Source organism: Sciurus carolinensis (assembly GCF_902686445.1).
Source record: "Sciurus carolinensis chromosome 14 unlocalized genomic scaffold, mSciCar1.2 scaffold_115_arrow_ctg1, whole genome shotgun sequence".
In the NCBI taxonomy this organism is placed as follows: Eukaryota; Metazoa; Chordata; class Mammalia; order Rodentia; family Sciuridae; genus Sciurus; species Sciurus carolinensis.
Window position 1 is genome coordinate 1,953,055 of NW_025920107.1, and position 23,367 is coordinate 1,976,421.

At 33.1% G+C, this 23,367-nt stretch overlaps 1 pseudogene; it reads left to right on the top strand.

The window, feature by feature from the left end:
* Nucleotides 1-1,002: 1,002 nt before the first annotated feature.
* Nucleotides 1,003-20,865, top strand: LOC124973297 (cyclin-dependent kinase 17-like; annotated as a pseudogene).
* Nucleotides 20,866-23,367: the final 2,502 nt, after the last annotated feature.

Consider the following 23,367-nt stretch of genomic DNA (forward strand, 5'->3'; position numbering starts at 1 on the left):
GAAGAAGTAAGCTGATAGAGAATTTGGTGGCATTAAAAGAGATCTGTTTGGAACATGAAGAAGGCACTCCCAGTACAGCTATAAGAGAAGTTATATTTATTTAGACTCTTTTTAAACCAAAGTTGTATAAGAATAATTTTAATACATAAAAATAGATAGAAATAATATGTGACTGGAAAATATAATTAGATCTTCAAAAATTATTTCTAAAACTAACATATTCAGTAGAAAGAGATTAATTATCTTAATGTATAGTAAAATACTGTGAAATCAATAAAAGTACTGACAGATAAATATCTGATAGGAAAATATTATATATTGGTACATGTGAAACATGGTGACTGTCAATTAGTTGCATATATTAAATATAGGAAATAAATGAACTGTGTATAAACATGTCATGACACAATTTTATTTAAAAAGTGAATTATTCAAATTTGGTTTGAGTCAAGCATGGTGGTAAATGCCTTTAATCCTGGTGGCTCAGGATACTGAGGCATGATGGCAGGCTTGAATCCAGCCTCAGCAACTTAGCAAGGACCTAAGCAACTTAGCTGGATGTGCCTCAAAATAAAAATTAAAGAAAAAGCAGAGGGACTGGGTTGTGTCTCAGGTTCAATCCCTGGTACCAAAACAAGTAAATAGATAAATGTTTGAAGCAATTGATTAGCAACATGGCAGAATTAAGCTTACCTTGTACTGTATCTAAATTAATCTCAGAAGCCCAAAAATTTAACATTCAAGAAAAACAGGTGGAAGATGGAGAGTCATAATATTAGAGACTACTTCAGATACTACAGTATCAAACTCAAAGTCATAAAAGGGAAAAAGTTGATACCTTTAATTTTTCTACTACTAATCCTCTTGGCAAATTACTGTTTTTAACTTAAGATAATATCATACACAGTTGGTTTTATATGTTAAACTTACTTCATGTTTTTTACAATCTTACCTTCCACAGACTAAACAATTGGCTTTCATTTCTGTTTTACAGTTTCACTCTTAAAGGATTTAAAACATGCAAACATAGTAAACTTATAAGACATTGTTCACACAGATAAATCTTTGGCTCTGTCCTTGAGTATCTGGTAAGTATTTAATAAAAACTCAGTATTTTATTTTGCTTTAGTAATAGAAATTTAGACTTTCTTAACAACCCCAGGGTCATTTTTGTTTATTTATTGGTGTTTAAATAGATTAGTTGGTGCATTCTGTATCTTTTCCTGAAAAACTATTTTCTTTAAAAAATTAAATACTATTAATGAATCAGCCATGCATTCTGAAAAGATGTTATCATGTATTAAAATGTGCTTTTTCAGGATAAAAACCTAAAACAGTACATGGATGACTGTGGGAACATCATGAGTATGCACAATGCAAATTTATGTTTATTGTGTAATAATAAAGTGTAACAAAATGAACTAGATGGCACAGTGAAGTATACCAACCTCATAAGCAGCCTTTGCAATTTTCTGTTTAACTTATTTACTCAACTTCTGTTTACTCTTCTGCAGCTTTCCTGGGATCATACTTTTTAAAAAATTTCTTCATTTTAAAAGTCATCTAAAATATTTTTGATATTTTATTTCACATTACAACTGATTGTCCTATATGTGTAGAATAAATTTGCAGGTATATTTTACTTTCTGATAAAAAATCCAAATGATGGATATATTCTGCAAAAGGCCACCCCCCCCTTTTTTTTGTGGTGCTGGGAATTGAACCCAGGTCCTTGTGCTCACAAGGCAAGCATGCTACCAACTGATCTATATCCCCAGCCCAAAAGGTCACCTTTAAATGGTGAACTCCCCTAATATATTTAAAATGGAATTGAATTATATAATAACAGTGAGTTTTTGGGTTATGCACTATATAATGCCAGAAACATAGTATTGTGATTGCTTTGCTTGAAGTAACTATCTGTATTGTCAGAAGAATTAGTAAGTTAATTGTTTTTGTAGCACATCTAAGAATTCAAATAATGTTAAATAAGTTTGCTATAATAACCAGATCCAGAAGAAACCTAGAAGTTATTAGATAAATAAAAACACTTGACATACTTGTGTTCTTATAGATTTCTTTGTCTGAGTGGTATATTTTACATTTTTAAAGATTTTATTTGTCCAAAGTTCACTAATAGCTTATAGAAACCTATTTTGAAAATAAACTGTTCCATCTGGTATGTTTGAGACCTTTTTAATTCTGTAGATACTAAATCAGTAACTTCAAACTTGTATTTTTTTAAATAGTGAATTTGGTAAATATAAAGGAAAGCCAGTTTCTGTTACTGAAAGAGAGATCTGAACATGTATATAGCACATTGCTAAGAATTTTAGAATAAGCCTTTAAAAGTATTTCCATATATATTCCATGAAGATTGTTTTCATCATAGTTTACATTTTCCTCTGCAAGGTGTTGTGAAGGTTATTTGTAGATATTCTCAATTTTTAAAATTCTGTTTTTTCTGCTTTTATATTATCACTAATTTGGAAAGAAAATAGTCTATAACTATCATAATTTGACAGAGGTTTGAGAAGTCTTTTAAGCAGGCCTAAATAGTTGGAAAGTGTTTTATTGTTTGTTAAAATCACATTTAATGTTTTCCAAATGTAAAATTTAACAGGAATATATTGACAGGTAACTGTGTTCACCACTGTAACCCCACTGCAATCCACCATGAGTATATTAAAGTAGTAACTTTAGAGTTTTCAAAACACATAAAAAAACATGTGGAGTCTGAAGACTTCACAGTTAAAATTTATTCAGACCAGGCATGGTAGTGCATGCCCACAACCCAGATACTTGGGAAACTGAGTTAGGAGGATCACAAATTTGAGGACAGCCTGAGCAATTTAATAAGACCTTGTCTCAGAATTAAAATGCAAAATAGTTGGTGGCATAGCTCTCATGTAGAGTGCTCCTGAGTTCAATCCCTACTACACACCCTCCAAAAAATCACCAGAGACATTCCTGCCATTAATCACCTGCTGCCTTGGCTTATTCTTGGTATTCAGATACCATTTTTTCATCTACAAGTGAACCAAAGTTACCTCTTGAATCTTCATTACTTAAAGTTCTTTTTGGTAACCCCAGAAATTTAGGATGTGTTCCACCTCTCTCTTTTTACCACAATCCACAACAAAACCTCTACCATTAACCTTACAGGAATTGCTTTTTTCAGAGAACTAGAGTGCATTACCACTTTTTGAATAACAGCTGATTTTGAAATTGAGTAGGAATTGCTAAAATTAAAGTATCCAGGAGGTAGGTGATAAAAGTTGATTGAGTTATTTTTATAATTGATAATTTGCCAGGGTATGGCAATCCCATTCTCTCAATTATCTGAGACTTTACATGAAGCCATCAAGTTCAATGCCATATTTCCAGGTACTGACCCAGATCAGAAGATTTAGTTTTTTAAAAAAGGGAGTAAGTGCCTGTGTTTGATTGACATACTGGAATTTTATAATCAAACTATACGCTTTAGTAGTACAGAGAAAATGTCTGTTTAGGCTGCTTCCTCTAATAAATGAACTATTACTATGAAAACAAAATTTTGTTATATTTATAAAATTTATTTTCATAGACACTTGACAAAATGATAGATTCTTCAAATTAGACAATGAACTAAAATTGAGAAAACAACTCAAAATGGAAAAGGCATTCTTCTTAAAGTGATATAATTTCTTGTTTTTTTTTATTTTAGTATTGTACACCAGTTGCTTTTATACTTACCATAGCTTATGTTAGTACCAAAGTATATCTTGATATCTATAAGACTAATTTTTACTTATTTTGTTTTCATAGATGTTTCCATACCAAATTCTACATGGTTTAACTTATTGCCACAGAAGAATCATGTTGCATTGAGACTTGAAACCACAGAACCTTCTCATTAATGAAAAAGGGAAATTAAATCTAGCAGATTTTGGTATGGAATAATTAAATACTTAAAAATACTTTCAGCTGGCTAGGTATAAAAGAAGAACAATTGTGACAATGTGTTATCATTTTTATGTGAGTTTGAAATTTTTCTCTGAGCCCACTGAACAATATTTAACAGAATTTTGTGGGTGGTTTATGTTGGTTATTAGCAAAAAACACTTAAAGATGTGGGTTTCCAGGTGTGGCCCATGGACCCCAGGTTTCTGATACCCTTTCATGAGGTGTCGAGTGGTAAAAAGATATTATCAGAAGTGCACTAAATGTTATTTACTTTTTTTCCTTTGTTAATATTTGCTCCATGGATCCAGAAGCAGTAAGGATACAACTGCTTTTTCCTGGTATATATTTAGGCAGTGCCACCAAGTTATATCATGGTATTCTTCACCACTGAAAAAACAAGCATCAGTTACACTTAAAATATTCTGCCAGGCAGTAAAATGCATTAATTTTATTAAATTTCCTTCCTTGAGTAAATGACTAGTATTTTTGTGTTGTGTATGTATGATGAAATGGGAATTATATAAAAACACATGGGCTACACACAAAAATACTATAGTTATCTCAAGGAAAAGTTTTTGGCTGATTATTTGGCTAGTTCACATGATCTTCTCTGGAACAGGACAGTAAAGTATTGGGGGAACTACAACTGGCAACTTGCAAAGCTATAGGATAAACAGATTTATAGTTCTGCCCTTTAACTTCTTATAACTTAGTCTAAGCTCCTGAAAGATAAATCAGAAAGCTGCCCTCCATCTTAATTACCAAAAATTATAGACAATAATTTGTTGTCCTTATTTCTCAAAATAGTAAAATTGAAAATAGATAAATTGGTTTCAGCATTGTTCCAGTTACACTGTTGTCCATCATTTAACTTGCTGATGTTGCTTATGCAATTCTTTTTTTTTTAATCTGTTTTTCTTGTAAACAAATGGGATACATGTTGTTTCTGTTTGTACATGGAGTAACAGTATATCATTTGTGTAATCATACATTTATATAGGGTAATGATGTTTGAATCATTCTGTTATTTTTTCCTTCCCCCCACCTCTCCCACCCCTCTTTTCCCTCTATACAGTCCCTCCTTCCTCCATTCTTGCTCCCCTCCCACCCCCGATTATGTGTCATCATCTGCTTATCAGTGAGATAAGTTGTGTTTTGGATTTTTGAGAATGGCTTATCTCACTTAGCATGATGTTCTCCAATTTCATCCATAAATGCCATAATTTTATTATTCTTTATAACTAAGTAGTATTATATATATATATATATATATATATATACTTATCAGAGCTTCTCTATCCATTCATCAATTGAAGGACATCTAGGTTGGTCCACAGTCTGGCTATTGTGAATTGAGCAGCTATGAACATTGATGTGGCTGTATATATGAATTATGCTGATTTTAAGTCCTTTGGGTATAGGCCGAGGAGTGAGATAGCTGGGTCAAATGGTGGGCCCATTCGAAATTTTCTAAGGCATCTCACCACTCCTTTCCAGAGTGGCTGCACTAATTTACAGCCCCACCAGAAATGTATGAGTGTATCTTTTTCCCCACATCCTCTCAAACACCTATTGTTGCTTGTATTCTTGATAATCGCCATTCTAAATTGGGGTGAGATGGAATCTTAGTGTAGTTTTGATTTGCATTTCTCCTATTTATGGAGATCATTTTTTCATATGTTTGTTGATTGCTTGTCGATCTTCTGTGAAGTGTTTCTTTATATCCTTAGCCCATTTGTTGATTGGGTTATTTGTATTCTTCGTGTAGAGTTTTCTGTGTTCTTTATGTATTCTGGAAATTAGAGATCTATCTGAAGTATGAGTGGCAAAGATTTTCTCCCACTCTGTAGGCTCTCTCTTTACATTGCTGATAGTTTCCTTTGCTGAGAGAAAGCTATTTTGTTTGAATCCATCCCAGTTATTGATTCTTGCTTTTATTTCTTGTGCTATGGGAGTCCTATTAAGGAAGTCTGATCCTAAGCCAACAAGGTGAAGACTTGGATCTTCTTTTTCTTTTATAAGATGCAGGGTCTCTGGTCTGATTTCAAGGTTGTTGTTCCCTTGTGGGTTTATTTTTGTGCAGGGTGAGAGATAGGGGTTTAGTTTCAATCTGTTGCACATGGATTTCCAGCTTTTCCAGCACCATTTGTTGAAGAGGCTATCTTTTCTCCACTGCATATTTTTGTCACCTTTGTCTAGTATGACAAAATTGTATTTATTTGGGTTTGTGTCCATGTCCTCTATTGAGTACCATTGATCTACTGTCTCTTTTGGTGCCAATATCTTGCCATTTTTGTTACTATTGCTTTGTAGTAGAGTTGAAGTTCTGGTATTATGATACACCCTGTTTTATTCTTCCTGCTAAGGATTGCTTTAGCTATTATGGGTTTCTTATTCTTCCAGATGAATTTTATGATTGCTTGTTCTATTTCTGTAAGATACATCACTGGGATTTTAATTGTAATTGCATTGAATTTGTATAGCATTTTTGGTAGTATGGCCATTTTGACAATGTTAATTCTGCCTATCCAAGAACATGGGAGATCTTTCTATCTTCTAAGGTCTTTCTCAATTTCTTTCTTCAATGTTTTGTAGTTTTCATCTAGAGATCTTTTACCTCTTTGTTTAGGTTGATTCCCAAGTATTATATTTTTTTCAGGCTATTGCAAATGAAGTTGTTTTCCTCATTTCCCTTTCAGCTGTTTTGTCTCTTGCATATAAAAATGCTTTAGATTTATGTGTGTTGATTTTATAGCCTGCTATTTTGCTAAATTCATTGATAAGGACTAGAAGTTTTCTGGAGGAGTTTTTTGGATCCTCTAAATATAGAATCATGTCATCAGCAAATAGTGACAGCTTAAGTTCCTCTTTTGCTATTCATATCCCTTTAATTTCTTTAGTCTGCCTAATTTCTCTGGCTAGAGTTTCGAGAACAATGTTGAATAGAAGTAGTGAAAGAGGACATCCCTGTCTTGTTCCCATTTTGAAAGGGAATGGTTTCAGTATTTCTCCAATAAGAATGATGTTGTCCATGGGCTTAGCATAAATAGCCTTTACATTGTTCAGTTATGTTCCTACTATCACTGTGTTTTATAGTGTTTTGAGCATAAAGGGGTGTTGTATTTTGTCAAATGCTTTCTCTGCATCAATTGAAATAACCTTATGATTCTTATCCTTAAGACTATTGACATGATGGGTTATGCTTATTGATTTACAGATGTTAAACCATCCTTGCATACCAAGGATGAACTCCACTTGATCATGGTGCACAATTTTCTTAATATGTTTTTGGATGCGGTTTGCCAATATTTTGTTAAGAATCTTTGTATCTATATTCATCAAGGATATTGGTCTAAAATTTTCTTTCCTTGATATGTCTTTGCCTGGTTTTGGTATGAGGGTGATATTAGCTTCATAGAATGAGTTCGGTAGGGTACCCTCCTTTTCTATTTCCTGGAATACTTTGAGAAGTATTGAATGAGTTCTTCTTTGAAGTTCTTATAGGACTTGGCTGAGAGTCCATCTGGTCCTGGTCTTTTCTTGGATGGTAGATTTTTAATGGCTTCTTCTATTTCATTGTTTGATATTGATCTGTTTAAATTGTGCATGTCCTCCTGGTTCAGTTTGGGAGGAGCATATATCTCTAGAATTTTGTCAATGTCTTTGGTAGTTCCTATTTCATTGGAATATAGATTTTCAAAGTAGCTTCTCATCATGTTCTCTGTCTCAGTTGTGTCTCTTATGATATTTCCTTTTTCATCATGAATTTTAGTAATTTGAGTTTTCTCCCTCCTTCCCTTTGTTAGTGTGGTTAAGGGTTTGTCTATTTTGTTTACTTTCTCAAAGAACCAATTTTTTATTTTGTCAAATTTTTGAATAGTTCCTTTTGTTTCATTTTCATTGATTTCAGCTCTGATTTTAATTATTTCCTGTCTTCTACTACTTTTGCTGTTATTCTTTTCTTCTTTTTCTAGGGCTTTTCAGCTGTAATGTTAGGTCATTTAGTTGTTGACTTTCCATTATTTTCTGGAATGCACTCCATGTCATGAATTTTCCTCTTGTTACCACTTTCTTAGTGTCCCAGGGATTTTGATATGTTCTATCATCATTCTCATTGACCTCTAATAATTTTTTTTATCTCTTCCCTGATGTTTTCTGTTATCCATGTTTTATTCAAAAGCATATTATTTAGTCTCCAGGTGTTGGAGTAATTTCTGTTTGTTATTTTCTCATTGATTTATATTCTCAGTCTATTATTATCTGATAGAATACAAGACAGTATCTCTATTTATTTGCATTTCCTAAGGGCTTCTTTGTCTCATAACGTATGGTCTATTTTCAAGAATGTTCCATGTGCTGCTGAGAAGAAAGTGAGTCTGCTCGTTGATGGATGGAATATTCTATATATGTCTATTAAGTCTAGGTTATTGATTGTGTTATTGAGTTCTATGATTTATTTTGTTGCTTTTTGTTTGGAAGATCTACCTAGTGGTGACAGTGGTGCATTAAAGTCACCCAGAATTACTGTGTTGTGGTCTATGTAATTCCTGAATTTGAGAAAGATTTGTTTGATGTACAGGGATGCACCATTGTTTGGGACATGAATATTTACTATCATTATCATTATGTCTTCCTGGTTTATGTTTCCCTTAAGCAGTATGAAATGTCCTTTTTAATCCCTTCTATCTAACTTTGACTTGAAGTACACTTTACCTTTATAAGCATAGAAACCCCCACTTTTTTACTGAGTCCATGTGCATGGTAGGTTTTTTCCCATCATTTCACCTTTAGTCTGTGGATGTCTTTTTCTATGAGATGAGTCTCTTGCAGGCAGTATATTGTTGGGTCTTTCTTTTTAATCCATTCTGCCATTCTATGTCTTTTGATTGATGACTTTAGGCCATTAATGTTAAGGGTTATTATTGAGATATGATTTGTATTCCTAGTCATGTGGCTTATTTTTGGTTTTTAAGTTGGCTCGGTTTCTCCTTTGAGTGGTTTTTCTCTAAGGTAGTTCCTCCCTTTGCTGACCTACATTGTTGTTTTCCATTTCCTCCTCATGGAATACTTTGTTGAGAACATTCTGTAGCACAGACTTTCTATTTGTAAATTCCTTTAACTTTTGTTCATCCTGGAAGGATTTTATTTCATATTCAAATCTGAAGGTAAGTTTCCCTGGGTATAGGATTCTTAGCTGGCAAACATGTTTTTTCAGAGCTTGAAATATGTTGGTCCAGGCCCTTCTACCTTTTAGAGTCTGAGTTGAGAAGTCGGCTGCTATCTGTATTTGTCTGCCCCTATATATAATCTGATGCTTTTCTCTCATGGCCTTCAAAATCCTATCTTTATTTTGAATGTTAGGCATTTTCATTATAATGTTTTGCTGTGGACCTGTTGTGATTTTGTGCATTTGGTGTTCTGTAAGCCTCTTGGTTTGATTTTACATTTCATTCTTCAGGTTTGGGAAATTTTCTGATATTATTTCATTGAATAGTTTGTTCATTACTTTGGTTTGTATCTCTGTGCCTTCCTCAATCCCAATAATACTTAAATTTGGTCTTTTCATGATGTCCCATAGTTTTTGCAGATTCTGTTCATGATTTCTTACCATCTTCTCTGGGAAACTTTATTTTCAAGATTAAACATTTTGTCTTCATTGTCTGAGGTTCTGTCTTCCAAATTGTCTAGTCTGTTGGTGATGTTTTCCATTGAGTTTTTTATTTGGTTTATTGTCTCCTTCATTTCAAGGATTTCCATTTTTTTTTCTTTTTTTGGGGGGAAATTTCTGTCTCTTTGCTGAAATGATCTTTTGCTTCCTGCAGTTGCTCTTTCAGCTTATTGGTATTATCATTCATTGCCTGCATTTGCTCTCTTATCTCATCCTTTGCTTCACGAATCATCTTAGTCATGTATAATCTAAAGTCCTTTTCTGACATTTCTTCTAACACACTGTCATTGGATTCTATTAATATAGAATCTAGATTTGTTTGGATCATTTTCTTCCCTTGTTTTTTTCATGTTTTTCATGTATCTTCCCCTCTAGCAGTGCAGATCTGGGGTATTGCAGATTTCCCCCTATAGGCTTATAGTGGCCCTATAGGTTTCCAAAACCTTTTCTTTAAGGGGAGAACAATATTAGCAGTGCCCAATTCAGACACTATGCAATTCTAGACCAAGTAGCCCCTATGAGGACAATAACAAAATTATTATAATAAACAGAATGAGTTCAAATATTATCTTCAGTAAAACAAACCAATATGCAATAAGGTCTGCAGTCTCTAATGGAGGACAAAGAGGATGCAGAGGGATGCAGAATGTGGCTGTTAATGGGATAAGAAAAGAATATACAGAAGTTCTAGATAATAGAAAGAGTGAGAGTGTAATCAAAATAAATTGGATGTGAGCGTGCAAAAAAGGGAAAAAGAGACTCTGAGGGAACCGGTAAACAAAACAAAAAGAGAGCAAGAGAAGTAAAGAAATAAAAACTTAAACTTTTTTCAATAAGGAGGACAAAAAGAAAATCTACAGTATAACAGTCATATAGTAATGAAACATCCCAGAGTTCAGTGGCCTGATGTATGAGAGGTACCTAATAAGCTTCAAGCCTCCAGCAGGCATCTCAGGATGGGTTTTTCCCCACCTAAAGATTGGAACTATGGCTTCCAGGATTATCCAAATGGCCACTCTGGCTTTGAAACGTGTTGGCAAATGGGAGCTAAATCTCAGAGTGTGGCCATGGGGAGCAGGAAGTCCTGGAGATTGGATGCGGTTGGTCAGGCTGGAGTCCTGGAGTTCGGGTGTGTTTGGTGCAGTTGTGGAATCCTGGAGGCCAGTTGCAATTAGTCGGTCTGGGGTCCAGTTGATAGGGTGCAGTCAGTTGGTCTGGGGGTCCTGGTGGCAGGAGCAGTCAGTTGATGAGAGGATCCCAGAGGCAGGGAGTGATGGGTCAGGCTGAGTGCTCCTGGAGATGGGGCTCAGTCAGTCAGGCCAGGGGTCCTATAGGGCCTGGCTGTTGTCTCAAAAAGGTGGAATCCATGTGTAATCAAACCTACAGGTACTGTAACAGTGAACTTCCAGGCAACAGCAGGGAGCTGGTGCTCCACTGGCGGTCGACGATCAGTTTGCTGACTGTTGTCAGACGATCAGGAGGTGAACCTCCTGCATTGGGTGATGGATAGGTGTAAGGCAGGCGATGGAAAGGCGAGGGGCAGGCAAATGGTGGATGATAGGCACTTGACAGTGAGCAATCTGCACTCAAAAAGTCATCAATATGCTGGCAGATTGCAGGTGATCACAGCAGACAAATGGGGTAAACAGCAGGGGATTGATAAGCAGCAAAACTGCCTTTCCAAGAAACAGATATCCTCTGCTTGAAACTGGAGTTACGGTGTGACTGCTTATGCAATTTTTAGCCAATGTAATAAAGTGTTGATGTAACCTTTTTATATTTTTTATATTTTAATCAGATATAGAAATTTATGTAAAATATAAAGTTATATGTAATATAAACAAATTCTCTCTTGTTTGAAATAAAATATAATATAAATAAGTAAATAAAAATATAATATAAATATAATATAAATATAAAATATAAAATATAATATAAATATATATAATATAATATAAAAATTAATTTATTTTCTTAAGCTACCTTTCAAAATTGCTCCTTCTTCAAGTTATCAGGATTTAGAAGCTTAGAGATGCTAATAACCCTAGTGCTAATGACAGATATATTTGGGAAATTTAGTCTTCATTTCTGGATAATTAGTGTTTTCCATATTAAATTGGCAAAGTGATGACAAATATTTTGCACCATTTACAGCAGTTAGTAATACTCAAAAGCAAAGAGGTCTCAGTCTAAACTTATCCATGTAACAAGAAGAGTATGGAATACATTTTAATTTATATTCCATGGCAAACTTTTCTAAATGGATTTCTGCAAGGAAATTTGTCAGTAAAACTTAACTGGATTGTAGACTAATGAATTCAGAATTTTTAATAAAAAAATGATATAGCAAGTGAATGTTAGAATTAGTTTAAAAGGGATAAAAGCTTATAACTGTGACAAGTAAAATTGTGTATATCAGTGTCATTGACATATTTTGGATTAGTCTAATTTTAGCTGTAAAATAATTTTGGCACCATGACTTATGGACAAAAGAAAACATCTTTAGTTTAGATTAAGATAAACTAAACATCTACTCCTTATACCAGGTACATTCAGCACAATAAAGTAAGAAAATCTGTGGTCTCAGAATTATTGTATTTAGTTTAATTATATAATGATATGCTGGGCCAAGACCACATGTACTCAGCAGAATTCATAAAACCAATTTTGCTGAAGCTTCAAGAAGCCATTGAGTAGCAATCTCAGTATCCCTGTGAATGGAGTCATGGTGAGAATAGGGACTAAGAAATCCACTATATTATTAATAAATTTCAGTATGTTTAATTCTTTGTTTTCTTCTCCCTAGAAAGGACTAGCCAGATCCATGTCAGTTCCCAAAAAGATCTACTGAAGTGATGTTTTCACACTATTATCAGTCACCTGAAGTGCTTCTTGGTTCCATAGAGTACTCAACACAGATTGATATGTAGTAAATATATACAGATAAAAAATTACTGCATTAATAATTTTTAAATCTTGTTGCTGATAACACAGGGCATACTAATAGTGATCTTAAATTTATTTTAAAGAACCACAGCATATTCACTGAATAAGAGTTCTGGCATGGTATCAAGATTATCTATGTTTAAATGCTAATTTCATTATCTAAATCACTGGCCTGTGTCTTAGATTCCACATTTAAGTAAATGGGAATACTTAACAGTAACTATTTTAATGTTCTGTACATAATATTAGGGTCAAATTAATTAACATTAAAAATTTCAGAAAAGTGTTGATTGACAGAGTAATTGAAAACAAAATTATTTTATCATTATTTAATATTCATCAAAATCTACCAGTTTTAAGTTCTTCTAAAAACAATAATCAAAATACCATAACCATCTTTCTCACACATCACCTTGATCTTGATATCCCCTTATTCAAATGCCTTTGTGAGCAGTGCACTCATTAAGCTATAAAGTGCATTTCTTAATCCAGTACTTGGAGATTTCCATAAAATGTCTGTAAACTACTTTTTCCAACAATTTCAAACTATTTATCAATGTAAATATCCCCTTTTGTCTAAATGGCCTACTCACTGTATTTCAGAATAACCTGAGTTTTCCCATCTTTGATCTTTGTGTTCATATCAGTTCACCCATCCCTATTGCCTATTCTACTGATCTAACTGGGTCCTGTGCCTCATAACCTTCAAAACAAGGCTTTTCATAAATCCTCTCCTGAATACAACCTAGCTTCTGGGTGCAATTCCTTCCTCTGACTGGTGGTTGTCTTTATTTTCTGTATTTATGTACTAAGTCATATAATTCTATCATTTTCTTGAGCAATTGTATAAATTCTTATTTCATGTAACGTATTTTTCTCTTTATAAAATTCCAGCAATATGTGCTTAACATGAAAATTTCCACTTTAATCAGTTTCAGGTGTACAATTTTCAGACATTAAGTACATTCACATCATTGTCCACCTATCTCTGTCTTCAGAACTTTTGTCTGTCTGCAAAACTGAAACTCTGTACCCATTAGACAACTTTCTATTCCACCCCTTTCTCCAGTTCCTAAAAATTACCAATCTTTTTGTCTATGAGTACCTCATAGGAATGGAATTACCCAGTATTTTTTGCAACTGAATTATTTCAATTATTTCCCTTTGTATAATATATTCAGGGTTCATCAGTGTTGCAGACTGTGTCATGAGGACTTCTTTTCAGACATTTACATATGTTCCACAGTTTGTTTATTGATTCATCTTTCAAAGGTTTTTGTAGTTGCTTCTGTATTTTAACTTCTGTAAACAATGCTACTATGAATGTGGGCATATGATATATGTTCAAGATTGTGCTTTCACTTCTTCTGGGTGTAGATCTGGGAGTGGAATTGCTGGATCACATAGTAATTCTGTTTTTAAATCTTTGAGGAACCACTGTACAGTTATCTATTTTGATTGTATCATTTTAATTTCTGTATATTTTAATATTTAAAATTAGATTTTACATAATTTTTAATATTTGCTAGATAGTGAGATTTTAATTGAAGAACTGTCTTAAGATCCATCCTGTGTATTCACAAAGCTCCTATGTGATAGTGTCAATACATTGAATCTCCCTCATTTTCTTCTCTCACACACATAAACACACACACACCACCCTGCATCTGCATATTGTCTCTGCTTCCTGCTTTAGCAAGTGTTGAATTATTTGCTTCCCTTTATCCCTGTTAACTTGTGCCTCAGCTTAGACCACAATCATCTCCCAATTACCACAACAATCTCATTTGTTGGTCCTCCTTCCTGTCTTGCCCCTTTCAGTGCATGGTCACATTTATAAGGATTCAGTGAGAAAAGAGTCCAACACTGAGAGTTTCAAACACATAGTAAGCATCTATTCACTATTAGCTATTATATTATTCCTAGCACAGGGGAGACAGACATTTTAAGTGTAAAAATGATTTAGTCTTATTAGCCATATGGAATTTGAGGTGAGTCATGTAAAAATTAACAAATTACCTGGATCTAAAAAAAAACTCTGTAGGATGTTTACAAGCAGGCTAATAAAAAATCCTTCAGAGACATACTCTTTAAGGAGAAATTCTTGTGCTTCATAGTATTGAATGAAATTTTTTCATTTTTTCCCCTGTGATATACTTTGAAGGGATGTTGGATGCATTTTCTTTGAAATGGCTTCTGGAAGACCTCTGTTTCCAGGAAAAACTGAGGAAGATGAACTATACTTAATTTTCCAACTACTAGTTAACAGAAGTGTTTTTCCAGTGATTTACACCTGCAATTGACTAGTTGGATTAAGTTTTATCTCTAAAAAGTATTTTTTAAAGTTTATAATAAAAATAAATTAAAATAAAACTGTAATTCCAATTGAAAAATTATTACTGACACAAATGTAAATAGCTGTTATGTTTAAGAACTACAGTTTGCCTAATTATTATGAAGAAATCAATCTTCTTGGTAACTTCTTTATATTTACAAAGTTTCATCTTTGCAATAGGATTTTATGAAAGAAGAGAGGAGAAATATTATTGAAAATTGACCTTCAGTGTATTATTAAGGAATATTTCAAGATGGAATTCATAAAACCAATTTTGTTGAAGCTTCAAGAAGCCATGGAGTAGCCATCTCCATTAGGTGGTGTCCTGTGGATACAAAAAGGGCCAGACACCATCATATCCATAGCATCATTACACAGTTCAAAAATAAGCCTATAAGTACTTACAATTTTCATCATTTTAATTTCAGTTGACATAAAATATCTAATAAATGTAACATGAACTCTAAGGTACTTTCTTAGTAATGCCTACATATATGTTCATAAGTATAATTTACATGAATATGTATAATTTTCTATGTATATATATTTTTAATTCAGGAACTCCATATCAGGAAACTTGACCAGATGTTTCTTCAAATGATGAATTCAAGAACTACAGCTTTCCAAAATGTAAACCATGACCTCTAATTAACTATGCACCCAGGTTTTTTTTGAGTGAAAAGGGAAGAATCTATATAATTCTTTTTAATTTCTTGAAAATAATTTAATACACAGAATTCTTAACTATTTTGGACCTAATGCAATTGAATGCCTCCCTTCCATTTGTCATATTAATTTTAAAATTTAGTAAGGAAAAATTAGTAAAGTGTGAAGTATCATTGAGCTGTAAATAAAATGAGTGTAAAATTTATGTATTAGAATTCTAAAATTTATCTAGGTAGCTCCTTTTTCCAGAAAGAAAGCATTTATTAATGCCTTATTTTGTACCATAAAGAACATGATACAATTTTTGTTTTGCTTTCTATAGAATTGTTCTCTATTTACTTACAAAACACCTAAGCGTTATTAGTAAAATTTTGACTCTGATGCATACATCAGATGACCCATAAGTATTTTGTTCATTGTTACTGACATAATTTGTACTTGAAGAATATAAACTATGACTCCACAGCAAAATGTAATGTCCTGAATGTCAGTAGCTCAATTGAAGTTTCTTCTCACAGCTATTCCAGATCAGTCCAGAACTCCCAGTAAAATTGGTGTGAATATTTTGACTTGTGGAAATCATTATATTTGCAGTAACATAGAATAACCCCTGGACTTTATTTTCCATTAAAATTTTTAAGTCATCAAGATACCAAATTAAGGAAATTGTCCATTTTAATTAAAAGATTCACATTTGTTACAACATAATACACTTTTTGTACTTCCATTTGTTCTCAAGCTAGGAAGTAATTGCAAAACATTTCTGATAGCAGAAATATTTTTAAATATTTTTATGTACTGATACTCTTATTGTTAGTATAATGCCTGATATTCTTAGCTAGACATTCTTAGGAAGAATAGCCATGTATGCTGGATATTTTTGTGTCTCTCCAAATTAGTAGTATAATTCCTATTTTGTTACACACACACACACACACACACACACACACACGTGTAAATACATATACCATTGCCTATGGTAATGTTTAGTGTAGAAGACTGAAGGCCTGTGAAACAGATTGTCCATGAACTTATCTCCAAGTTTGTCAGTGCTAGGGTCCTGTGGATATGTACAAGAATGTCAAAGTTCTGAGGACTGGAAGAGTCTGGAGAATGTCTAGGCTTGTAGGATCACCAGGACCCACTTAAAACACTCAGGGGAGAACATTTCTCTAATTGTAATGGTACTTTTGTCAGTGAAAGGCAGTGAAAGATAGACCCTGTGATTTCTCAAACATAGATAATCCCATTAAAATAATCCCTACCTTCACTACTCCTGGTTATGTTAATTTCATAACTATAATTAGCTTTCTTTATTAACTATTGGCTTGATGGTCTTGATTAATGAAGTTGTATGAAGTTATGGCACATTTAAATTGAGTTTGGTACCTTCTAATATCCATTGCTGTTAAAATGTATTGAATGGCTTGTCTATATGTTTACCCTGAACCACACTGATATATTTTGGGTTCAGTTTTTTGTGTTTTTATGCGTATGATAGGAAAATGATGGTTTTATGCACTTGTCTTCATTTCAATACTGTGAAAATTTATGTGGTCATTAAGCTCTCCTTATTATAGAGGACACTTGGTTTTGAGACAGAATGATGACTCGAATTCAGCAGATTTAATATTTTTCTTGAACATTAAAAATTTGAATTGTATTTATGGTCTCTTCCTAAGGCAATGAAAGATAAGCATCTTTAGACTAAAATAGTTTTGAATCTATTTGAACTCAACAAGAGTATCTGTTTTAGGGCACTTAAATTTAGCAAACAAAAACACTTAGGAAACAGTTTTACCTGAAATTTTTCTATCACCCAAGTTGAAAATTGCTACATTTTTTATTGTTATATCTAGGTTAGACTCTGAAGGAACTGCGTTGTTAACAAAATTTCTACAGGTAAGTCACATCTTATTTTGTAATTCTTAAATGTTGTTAAGCCTCAGTTTCCTCAAATGTATAATAATTATGATTATTTATGGTAGTATCCAGAATGCTTCAGGAGCATGCTTAAGTTAAACATATATATATATATATATATATATATATATATATATATAATATACAATACATAATACAATATATGTTATATTTATTACATAGTTTCTCTTAATGATCTGGATCTCTTATTGTGATCAAGAACACCTGCTGACATTGATCAACTGAGTCAAGGCTGTGTTCTCCAAATTTTTGATCTCTTATTTTCTCTTTTTCCTTATAGTTAACTGTCTTTCAGGCTGCTGCTACTCCAGATACCACTCACATTTCCTCCACAGCAGGAATACATGGGAGGATAAGGGTGGTACCAGCCATATTTATCCTTTTATCTTGAAAGCAAGGTTAAAGTAGAAACCCCTGAAAGGCTTCTTCCCAAGTCTCTTTGGCCAGCACATTAATTGTAAGAGAGGCTTGGAATTGGGAGCAGGATTGTTGTAGTTAGCCTAAAGTTAGAAACAGTCCTGATTCATGACATATCTGTCAATTAACAAGGAAAAGGGACATTGGGTATTGATATGCTATATCTGCCATAAGGACACTGAGTGTATTGCCCCTAGTCCTTCATGATTTATGAAGAAAAGTAAAAGCAAAAGGTTGAATATTTTAATTTTCATCACTTCAGAAAATAGAGGAATCTAAAGTTTTAATTAAGATTCTGTCTTATCTTGAAAATGTGGAACTGTGATATGATTAATACTGTATAATCTCAATAGCAATTCAAATTCAAGTGTATCTGGAGTACTCCAAATCAGTACTTGTAAACAGTTATTATATTAAACAACCAAGATTAAAGGAAAAAAATCTCTCTAAATACATATTTGTCCTTTTCCAACTTTTATAGTAATTGAGAGTAAAAGTTAAAGAAGCAGTTTTTTGCTTGTTTACAGTGTGAATCTAAGAAAAGGGTTTCAGCAGAAGAAGCCAGGAAGCATGCATACTTTCAAAGTCTGGGCCCAAGAATACATGCTTTCCCAGAAAGTAAGAAAATCCAAAGTTTTCCCCCCTTCATATTAATTTGTCTAATGTTGGAGAATGAGATGCATTACAGGCTTAGAAAGAGAGGGTTGTTGATTTTAAATCTGAAACATTGGTCATTTTTGAAAGTAGATCAAAATTTCTTGAAGGAAGGAAATGCACTGTACACTTTTTCAAATCAATCATAATTTTCCTTTCTGTATAAACATTTTAATATATATATTGCCACTACTCTAAGAAACTGTAAGAAACCCATAATACTTAAATATGAATCTCCAATCTTACTGTATTTAATTTGAAATATATCATCTGTGATGGCATATACAGGCCTAATATAGCTTCAATTCAGTTGTTAAAAGTGGATTTCTATAAAGATTAATGAGACACAGTTGAAACATAAGATAGTTTCCTTGTGGAAGAAACTTGCCTTAATTATAAAGATGATATTCCTTTCTCGGGGTCATTCTGACTTTACCATCCCTATGACAGGGGTCAGTTTATTATCAGAGCCATTAAAATAATATTTTTTCCAATGTGGGAAGTAACTCTTCAATTTTACTTCTGACATTCTTTTTTTAAAAACTAGCCCAGTATTTTACTACAAAATGGAGTAAGGTAAGGGAGGAATTAGGAGAATATTTGAGGATTGAGCTATGAAAAGCTTTCATTTATTTTGCTTTCTCATTTACTAGACAATAGTGATTCACAGAGATTTATATAGCAATCAGCAACAAGCAGATTGAGTAAGAAATCCTTTTGACTTTTTACTTAGCACTTACAGGATATATTTTAACATAAGACTACCTTCTGACAGAGATTGGAAATGAGAAATGAATTATAGGTACTTTTATTAGAAAAGTTTATTTTTCATTTTTAATACCAAATTTCATTTTGAGGTAGTAGTTCCACCCTGTTCCATGTTCTTCACTAAAAATCTGAAGGTAGTTTGAGGACCTGATAACTTTATGTCATCATGAGATAGTGATAATGGACAGAGAGAATAAGAACCTGGTAATGAATTTGATGAGGTCTCCCAACACAGTATGTTCTGGAACAAATAGCATGTGTATTTTTTTTTCCTCAGAGAAATACCTGCTTGCATGGTGCTTTAAAGCAGAGTTTGGGGAAAGGTTCTGAAGAGGGATTACTTCCTTTGGTTTCCTCCTGAAAATGGGATAAAAAGGCAAGATCTTTGAGCAGGGCTATATAGACTTATAAGTGCAGTATAAATGTTTACTTTGGATAAATATATACTTTTTAAGCATTTCCTATAGTTGGATTGCATATGTTTTTAATAATGTTGACCTTCACCTAATGACTTTTGTCTGTTCATTTTAGGCATGTCAATATTCAGTTTGAAAGAGATACAGTTGCAAAAGGACCCTGGTTTTCAAAATTCTTCTTACCCAGAGACAGGTGTGTTTGTCATAAACCATTTCATGTGTTGATCATGAATGTTTGTGTGGAACCAAGATTTTGCTTTATAAATTGATGAGTAAAATTATTGATGCAGAAACCAACATACAGGGCAGGCATTGTGGCTCTGTGGTAGAGTATTTGTCTAGCATGTGTGAGGTAGTGGGTTCAATTCTCAGCACCACATATAAATAAATAAAATAAAGGTCCAGGAACAACTAAAAATATATAAAACCCCAATGTACAGTTCATTCCACAACTGTGTATGTATAGCATTGCACATAGTCACTTTTCTGTATGATGTGGGCAGCTCAGTAAACCTTGAAAGAGAAATCTGACTCAGTCACATCAGGGTGACTGAAGGCTGCAGATGGCACAAGACCTTTTATAAGTGACCTGACTTGATCACTGCACTTGCCATCCCTCGTACCTGAGGCAGAAGACACATCTTGTGCTTCCCTAGTCATCACTTTGAAGCATAAAAGCTACAGACCGACTGCATCACCAAAAGGTTCTTTTAAGGTAGTGCTGATCTCTCTTACCATGGAATATGAGCTTTCCTGGTGGAAACAGTAGCTTCCTGGAGTCATTAAATACTGTGTGTTGGATAAAACTGAACATTGATCTGCCTCATAAAATGAATTTGCATTTTAGGACATGGGAAGAATAGAAGACAGCATACTGTCTGATAACATAGTCAAGCCCAGCCCCCAGCCTTTCTTACTAATCAAGGACTCACATCTGGAGGCAACTTTTTCTTTTGGTGGACTTGGGATCTTCATTTGTCTACACTGTCCTCTTCACAGTGGAGTGATTTTTTTTTTAATTTCATACCTACAGTACATTGTATTTATATGTCACAATGTGATGCTTTTTTTATACAGTCATTTTGAAGGACTTCTCTGCCATTAGAGCCAGTAGGTTACAGATATCGATGTAAGTGAGGCTGCAATTTTTTGTGCAGAACTGAGAAACAGTGCTTTACTTATTGTGGAATCATTGCTGCTAATTAACTACTGACTGTTTATTTAACACAACAGTTACATTACTGAAGAAGTTGCAGTGACTCTATTATGTGTGAATGCATCTGTTTCTCCTCACAAGTTGTCTTTCTGCTGCATATTTTGTTTGTTTTTAAAATTAAACTGCAGTGTTTCCTGGAATGTATAATTAGTTTTGCTTAATGTAAATAAGTGGGCCACCTTGAACATTCTTATGTTGGTGCTACATAATTTCTTATTGAACATTGGCAAATAGAGTAGCTGAGATTGATAAGCACATTGTGTTTAGGAGAGCATGTGACAGAAGTTGATTCAATAAGTGAATAGCTGACATTTTATATTCTCACATTAAACACCAATACATTAATGCACCGAAAATTATTTATTTTTACCTATTTCTCATTTTAGAAATGTCCATGCATATTACTGGATATTTGCATATGAATATACTTAACTACTTTTTGTTGTGCTTCAGTTTAGTTCAAACTTAACCATATGAGTCCATTTAAAAATGAAAGGTCCTGCTTGTCTTAAACACATTTATTACAATATAGGATGATACTTCATTGGAGAACAATTTGCTTCATTTGGGGGCTGTTTCAATAACATTCAATAACATTCAGCTAAAAATTATTATGCCTTTTGAAATGAGCCATGAAAAACTAAAATGAGAGAAATTAGAACTTAGAGGATTTTGTGTTAAAAGAATTGTAAGGAATTGTCTGTTTATCAGAGATACTAAATATTACACTTTTAATTATGCCTCTCCTTGAACATCATAAATACACTTTGGTGTTGGCAACAGTGTTTTTAAACCTTTGTGTTCCATTGTAAGGAACATTGTTTACTGCATCTTACAAACTAAATCTTAATTGGTATATTTTGAAATGGTCATGTAAATTTTTGCCTTGTATATCATGAAAAATAGTCATGACTTAATTGTTTCCTGACATTCACTGTAAAACATTCAGGAGCCCTATCATTTCTGTTCAGGAATCTTGTAGTTTATTGTCATTAACATTATTAAGTGAGTTTCATATATTTCTTTTTAACTTTATTTGTGAATAGTGATTGTGACATGTTTGGGTTATTATTTTAATATTTTATGATACTGAAATTTTTATTTAAAAATTATGGAAGAAACAGATTCCTGTGTAATGATGAATATTGGGTCACTACTGTTTTTCACATTTGTAAATTGGTTTTATGTTAAACCCTGCAAGTCAAACAAACTGCTATTATTTCTAACTGACAAGCTATAAATAGTATGTGGAATTCCTTCATTTTGCTTTTAAATGTGTAATAATAGAATCTCTGTGTTGTATAAAATGGAATTTTTTAGGTCACACTTCTTTTTTTGAGGAAGACAACTGCAAAGTGGAATAATTTTCTTTTATGATTCCTTTGTAAGATCATAAAGTTACTGTGTCAAAAGTGGTAGCTGCTTTGTATTAGTGCTGAACACTTACTTAGCAATCTCTGCTGTCATTTTACATAGCAGCACTCTTAAATTTGCCATTCCATGGGGTATATAATTGGTTTGTTGCAATTTTGGCCTATCGTTATTTGTAAGTTTGATTCTTACATACTAATGGTGAAGAAATACATCCAGTTGTTACATAAAATTCTTGTTCCTAGGAAGTTATGGGAATGTGTCTTCATTTCACTGAGAAATTTGGCAAACATAAAGTGTTTATTGGGATTGTTTTTGTTTATTGATACTTGAGCATTATTCAGGTCCTGAATACTGCAGTGAAGAGAATTAAAACTCAGAAATATTTGAACCTTGAATACTTACAAATATTCTTAAACTGATGAGGTTCTTAAAGGTAAGAGAAGATGTCTCCTCTGTTTTCTTCCCAAGTGGTGGTGGTAATACACACAGGATGTGTCACTCTGGGAGAACAGAGTGGTATACTCTGAGGCTTTATCAACTTAGGTTTGAAAGACTACTTATTATGTTATAATTATCTATCTATTAGAATTGGAACAATTGGGTATTTTTCTTTACTTGTTTGAGATATTTAAGTGGCAACATTTTAAGAGCTAGCCAGTGTACAGTTAGTGGCATTAATGACATTCACAAAATTGTAGAACTTTTGCCACATAATTTTTCATTATTCTGAATAGAAATTGAAGTCATTTTTAAAAATTCCTTTTCTCTGCTGTCCTCAGGCCTGATAACTTTAACATACTTTCTATTTCTATGACTTTGCTTATTTTAAATAGTTCATGTAAGAGAAATCATAATGTATTTTTCTGTCATATTGGCTTATTTCATTTTTCATATTTTCATGGTTCCTCCATGTTTAGCATAAGTCCAAACTTCATTTCTTTTGTGACTGAATAGTGCTCTATTAAGAATATATACATTTTCTTTATCCATTCATCTATTGATGGACACTGGGTCATTT